The sequence below is a fragment of the Schistocerca gregaria genome, chromosome 2 (assembly GCF_023897955.1).
Source record: "Schistocerca gregaria isolate iqSchGreg1 chromosome 2, iqSchGreg1.2, whole genome shotgun sequence".
NCBI lineage: Eukaryota > Metazoa > Arthropoda > Insecta > Orthoptera > Acrididae > Schistocerca > Schistocerca gregaria.
In genome coordinates, this window is record NC_064921.1 from 963,352,056 (window position 1) to 963,359,509 (window position 7,454).

Sequence of the window (7,454 nt, forward strand, 5' to 3'; positions counted from 1 at the left end):
TGTGAACAGTTCAGAGAAAATTTGAGTCTCGTAACAAATAAATACCCCACTCATACGGTTATAGTTGGTGGGGACTTCAACCTTCCCTCGATATGTTGGCAAAAATACCTGTTAAAAACCGGTGGTAGGCAGAAAACATCTTCCGAGATTGTCCTAAATGCTTTCTTCGAAAATTATTTCGAGCAGGTAGTCCACGAACCCACGCGAATTGTAAATGGTTGCGAAAACACACTTGACCTCTTAGCCACAAACAATCCAGAGCTGATAGAGAGCATCATGACTGATACAGGAATTAGTGATCACAAGGTCGTAGTATCTAGGCTCAATACCGTTTCTTCCAAATCCACCAGAAACAAACACAAAATAATTTTATTTAAAAAAGCGGGTGAAGTGTCACTAGAAGCCTTTCTAAGAGACAATCTCCATTCCTTCCGAACTGACTATGCAAATGTAGACGGGATGTGGCTCAAATTCAAAGTTATAGTAGCAACAGCGATTGAGAGATTCATACCTCATAAATTGGTAAGAGATGGAACTGATCCCCCATGGTACACAAAACAGGTCCGAACGCTGTTGCAGAGGCAATGGAAAAAGCATGCGAAGTTCAGAAGAACGCGAAATCCCGAAGATGGCTAAAATTTACAGACGCGCGAAATTTGGCACGGACTTCAATGCGAGATGCCTTTAATAGGTTCCACAACGAAACATTGTCTCGAAATTTGGTAGAAAATCCGAAGAAATTCTGGTCGTATGTAAAGTACACAAGCGGCAAGACGCACTCAATACCTTCGCTGCGCACGCCGATGGTACTGTTATCGACGACTGTGCCGCTAAAGCGGAGTTATTGAACGCAAAAAAATGGTTCAAATGGCTCTGAGCACTATGGGACTTAACATCTTAGGTCATCAGTCCCCTAGAACTTAGAACTACTTAAACCTAACTAACCTAAGGACATCACACAACACCCAGCCATCACGAGGCAGAGAAAATCCCTGACCCCGCCGGAAATCGAACCCGGGAACCCGGGCGTGGGAAGCGAGAACGCTACCGCACGACCACGAGATGTGGGTCTATTGAACGCAGTTTTCCGAAATTCCTTCATCAGTGAAGACGAATGGAATATTCCAGAATTTGAAACACGAACAGCTGCTAGCATGAGTTTCTTAGAAGGATACCTTAGGGGTTGCGAAGCAACTCAAATCGCAACTCAAGTCTTCAGGTCCAGATTGTATACCGATCAGGTTCCTTTCAGATTACGCTGATAGAATAGCTCCCTACTTAGCAATCATACACAACCGCTCGCTCACCGATAGATCTGTACCTAGAGATTGGAAAATTGCGCAGGTCGCACCAGTGTTTAAGAAGGGTAGTAGGAGTAATCCATCGAACTACAGACCTATATCATTGACGTCGGTTTGCAGTAGGGTTTTGGAGCATATACTGTATTCAAACATTATGAATCACCACGAAGGGAACGACCTATTGATACGTAATCAGCATGGTTTCAGAAAACATCGTTCTTGTGCAACGCAGCTAGCTCTTTATTCGCATGAAGTAATGGCCGCTATCGACAAGGGATCTCAAGTTGATTCCGTATTTCTAGATTTCCGGAAAGCTTTTGACACCGTTCCTCACAAGCGACTTCTGATCAAGCTGTGGGTATCGTCTCTGTTGTGCGACTGGATTCGTCATTTCCTGTCAGGAAGGTCGCAGTCCGTAGTATAGACAGCAAATCATCGAGTAAAACTGAAGTGATATCAGGTGTTCCCCAGGGAAGCATCCCGGGGCCTTTGCTGTTCCTGATCTATATAAATAACCTGGGTGATAATCTGAGCAGTTCTCTTGGGTTGTTCGCAGATGATGCTGTAATTTACCGTCTAGTAAGGTCATCCGAAGACCAGTATCAGTTGCAAAGCGATTTAGAAAAGATTGCTGTATGGTGTGTCAGATGGTAGTTGACGCTAAATAACGAAAAGTGTGAGATGATCCACATGAGTTCCAAAAGAAATCCGTTGGAATTGGATTACTCGATAAATAGTACAATTCTCAAGGCTGTCAATTCAACTAAGTACCTGGGTGTTAAAATTACGAACAACTTCAGCTGGAAGGACCACATAGATAATATTGTCGGGAAGGCGAGCCAAAGGTTGCGTTTCATTGGCAGGACACTTAGAAGATGCAACAAGTCCACTAAAGAGACAGCTTACACTACACTAGTTCGTCCTCTGTTAGAATATTGCTGCGCGGTGTGGGATCCTTACCAGGTGGGATTGACGGAGGACATCGAAAGGGTGCAAAAAAGGGCAGCTCGTTTTGTATTATCACGTTATAGGGGAGAGAGTGTGGCAGATATGATACACGAGTTGGGATGGAAGTCATTACAGCATAGACGTTTTTCGTCGCGGCGAGATCTTTTTACGAAATTTCAGTCACCAACTTTCTCTTCCGAATGCGAAAATATTTTGTTGAGCCCAACCTTCATAGGTAGGAATGATCATCAAAATAAAATAAGAGAAATCAGAGCTCGAACAGAAAGGTTTAGGTGTTGGTTTTTCCCGTGCGCTGTTCGGGAGTGGAATGGTAGAGACATAGTATGATTGTGGTTCGACGAACCCTCTGCCAAGCACTTAAATGTGAATTGCAGAGCAATAATGTAGATGTAGGTGTAGATACTTCAGAGACCAGTAGTGACCCACATCATGTGCTGTAGAGCCCTCATCACAGTTCTTCTGAGAGCAAGGGCCTTGCTGGGTGTCTAAATCAATGAACGGGATGGGTAATCGCAGCTCGTTGTCATGCTCAAGCATGCTGGTCAGGTGTACTATAGGATTCCACAGTGCTGCTACTGCTGCTGATCCTGAGAGGCCAGAGTTTGCTGCAAGTCCTGACGAGCTGATGGTGGCTGTTGCTGATACAGACACCCCAGAGGCTGCTGAACAAAGCAGATGAAACAATAAGAATCCACAGACAGTGACATTTCGTTGAACAAAGAAAGAGAACTAGACAAAGGAGGAACCATTACATGCAATAATAGTAGCAATGACATGTAATGAGCACTTACTTTTACGCTTCTTCTGCAATGGAGAGGCAGATAACGGTCTCGACTGCTGGACAAGCTTCACGGTTCTTCTTCTTCCAGAGACTGACTGCGAGTGGGAGCAGTGACATATCGTGCCCACCTTATATCCCCTGCATGACGATCACGTGACCAGAAATGAATTACTCATTCAATTTATTGACTGCAGCAGTATTTCTGGAACTATTCTCAGTGAAGCATTTGCCTTGGAAGATGTTGCATGCATTGGTATTCCACAGATGGGAGTTTTGGGGGTTTACCAGGTAAAGACTGCTTTGTTTGCTGTTTGGTGCAACCGTGACTGACAGCGTGTGCAGGACTGGCTGTAGCATGCTACAGGACGAGTAAGAGAGAGAGAGCATATTAAAAAACTAGAAACCCGCCTCGATTGCGAAAAAAGCACCTAGTGTTAACCTAGGTTTCGGTGTAGTTAACTACACTTTCTTCAGAACAATAAAACCCACAAGTGCCTAAGAAGACCTTTGTCAATGATTAAAAGAACACCTTAGATATACATTTACAAACGAAAAAAAGGCAAAGACAAACAGTACATATATACATAGTCTAAACCACTACATAACTTAATGGTGTAACATCCACCTCACACCAGCCTATGTTCGATGGGCCATAAATGGCGGGTCATGGCCCATCGAACATAGGCCGGTGTGAGGTGGATGTTACACCATTAAGTTAAGTAGTGGTTTAGACTTTTTAGGTATATACGAAGAAAGATCAGTTGACAAACTGCTGCTCGCTGCAAACAGAATCTACGAGACGCACGAGCCTACTGCTACAGTCGCAGTGACGTCGACAGATGCCACTTACGGTAACTACCATTACCAGCAAGACCAAACTGACGATATAATAGTAAACTGCGCCGCGGTCACAACGCGACAAACAACAAAAAGTTCAAGCGAAATTAGAGATTTAAAAACTGCAATAAAGGATTTGCGAACGAAGCTACGCACGCTAGAGCGACCACAAGTTATCTTTAAGCGCAAGAGAGACTGGGCTGGGCATGAAACACGAAGTCAACAAGAGGACGAGCGTAAGGTGTGTTGGTACCATAAACGTTTTGGGAGAGATGCTACAAGGTGTACATCACCATGCGCCTACTCAAACAACCAAGGTATGTACAGAAACAGTGCAGTGTTTTCATGTCAGCGACAGAAATTGTCAATACATATGCCTCCTGCTTCGAAAAGATTGTATGTATCAGACGTACTAACAGGTACATGGCTTTTGGTGGATACCGGGTCAGACATTAGTTCGCTTCCTGTCAGCCATGCGCCACACAACGAAAAAGACATACAGCCACGTTTGAAGGCAGTGAATAACTCGGTGATTAACACGTACGGATGTAAAGTGTGCAAGATTGATATGGGTTTTTCCAAACAGTTTACCTGGTCTTTTGTGACAGCTGGTATATAATAACCTATTTTGGGTGCTGATTTTCTGGCACATTTCGAGTTGGCGGTCGACTTACAAGTAAAACTTTTGTTAAATCTGACAGACAACAGTGCAATATCAAGCACTAAAGGACATACAACTTGTGAGAAACTACAGGCGATTGGCAACTCTGTAGCCAAAGAGCTACATGACAAAGAGAAGATTCGGAGATGTTCAGACAGACAGACAAAAGAAGTTAAACATAGTACGGTTCACTATATTCGTACCACGCCAGGACAACCAGTTTCACGTCGAGCACGTAGAATCGCACCAGAGAGATTGACAGAAACAAAGGCGATACTCGAGGAAATGTTATAGTCGGGAATAATTCGCCGGTCAGACATTCCGTGGTCTTCAACCCTACACTTAGTTCGTAAGAAAGATGGATCATGGAGACCGTGTGGGGATTACCGAGCGTTAAACTGAAGAAGCATTCCAGATATATACCCAGTACCTAATATACAGGACTTCACATTTGCTTTGGCCGGCGCGAAAATTTTTAGCGTCCTCGATTGCAAGAAAGCATACAACGAGATACCATTGGCTCCAAGAGATGTTCAGAAGACAGCAGTGATTACACCATTTGGATTAGTCGAGTTTTTAGTTATGCCTTTTGGACTTAAGAACGCAGCACAGACATGGCAGCGTTTTATCGACGAAGTGATAAAGGGATTGACATTTTGGTTCGCTTATCTTAATGACATCTTGGTTTTCTCTCCGGATAGTGCAACACATGAACAGCATCTGTGTCAACTTCGCAAGCGTCTATCTGACTACGGAGTCGTTTTTAACGAAAATAAATGAGTCATGCACAAGAACCAAGTCACTCTCCTCGGCATTACCGTGTCATCAGATGGTATATTGCCTCTGCCAGAGAAGATCGCTGCGATACAGGCTCTTCCGAAGACGACAAACTACCAAGAGCTACGACGATACATGGGATTAATACATTTTTATAGACGTCACCTGCCAGCAACGGCTGCGGTGCAAGCACCACTCACTGATGCACTCAAGGGACGCGACGCCAAAGATCGACGAATAGTTAAGTGGACACAAGAAATGGACAAAGCATTTAATGATCTTCAAGCAAGCCTCAGCAAAGCAGTGTTGCTCGCTCACCCAGTTCACTACGCACAGCTAGCTATTGTTGTAGACGCAAGCCAGTCAGCAATAGGGGCGGCGCTGCACCAGCGTGTAGAAGGGCGACGGCAACCACTACGGTTTTTCTCTAAAAAGTTACAGACTGCACAACAGAAGTGGAGCGCGTATGACAGAGAATTGTTCGGTATCTACTATTCGTAGATTTAATCCTGAAAGCTGGCTCCTAAAATTTGCTATAGAGATAAATGGCATCACTGTTAGAGTTTCTGTCGGCTGAAATTTTGCTCTTCTTCTATTATATTCTCTCGAGTGTCAGATCATTCGCATCGTCCTGCTTCCCACACACTCCATGTTCGCTGTCAGTTTCCTGTCAGTGATCTGGTGCGAGTATCACGTGGACAAGCGCGTAGCGCAGAGCAGCACTTCCGTCATTTGTTTTCAATCTCGTCATGTAGTACCTAGTAATGTATATTCGCTTACTTCTGTTATAGAATCTGATCGTGGTTACTGCATATCGGATACAGGTAATTCTATTGAAAAAGCTGTCCGATCAAGACAATAAAAAAAAAAATGTGTTCGTAGATGCGCAGCAATTTCCATTGTGCAAGCACCCGCTTGAATAACAATGGAAAACAGGAAGAGCTGTCGAAAGAGAGCCACGCACGAACTATTTCCTTTGAGGTACCAACACTGGGCGGAATTTGTTCGTTGTTGCAGACCGGAGCGGTTTGACGTCCACACCGGACGTGCCACGTTAAGCCAAACCCCTTTCCACGGTATAGCGCGACCCAGCGCTAACGGTTTGGAAGCAGCTTTAGGATTCACAGAAAATAAGGAGTGATTTATGTAGGTGTGATATGAAACCAGTCGGTTTTTAAATTTGATACGATTTGTTGTACCGTTAATTAGTTTTCTAGCCACTGCAATCTGACAAGGGAACCTCCCCATCGCACCCCCCTCAGATTTAGTTATAAGTTGGCACAGTGGATAGGCCTTAAAAAACTAAATACAGATCAATCGAGAAAACAGGAAGAAGTTGTGTGAAACTATGAAAAAAATAAGCAAAATATACAAACTGAATAGTCCATGCGCAAGATATGCAACATTAAGGTTGGTGCCGTGGTTATCGTGAGCAGCTGCGGAACAAGAGGTCATTGGTTCAAGTCTTCCCTCAAGTGAAAAAGTTTATTTTTTTATTTTCAGACAATTATTATCTGTCTGTCCGATGCGAGGTAACTGCGACGTAGTATGGGAACGCTACACCTAAACAAACATCGAAACACGGAAAAGGGTATTCCTGCTAACGAGGCTCCCTGGCTGGCAGTTGACTGTCCGCTACTTTGGACGGGAGTGCATAAAATACGTGAGATGTTCCCATTGGAGAGGCACGTCCTTTCATCTACTAATCGCACGGCTTTGCGGTGCGGTCGCAAAACACAGACTCTAAACTTATTACAGTGAATAGAGACGTCAATGAACGAACGGACAGATATTAACTTTTCGAAAATAAAGAAAGTAAACTTACTCGAGGGAAGACTTGAACCAAGGACCTCTCGTTCCGCAGCTGCTCACGCTAACCACGGGACCACGGCACTCCTAAGCCCACGTTCTCCTTGATGTTGCCTGTCTTGCACATGCACTACTTAGTTTGTACATTTTGCATATTTTTTTCATAGTTCCACACATCTTCTTCCTGTTTTCTCGATTGGTCTGTGTTCAGTTTTTCAAGGCCTATCCACTGTGCCAACTTGTAACTAAATCTGAGTGGGGTGCGATGGGGAGGTTCTCTTGTAAGATATTCACAGTAACATTTTTTTCAAATGGTTCA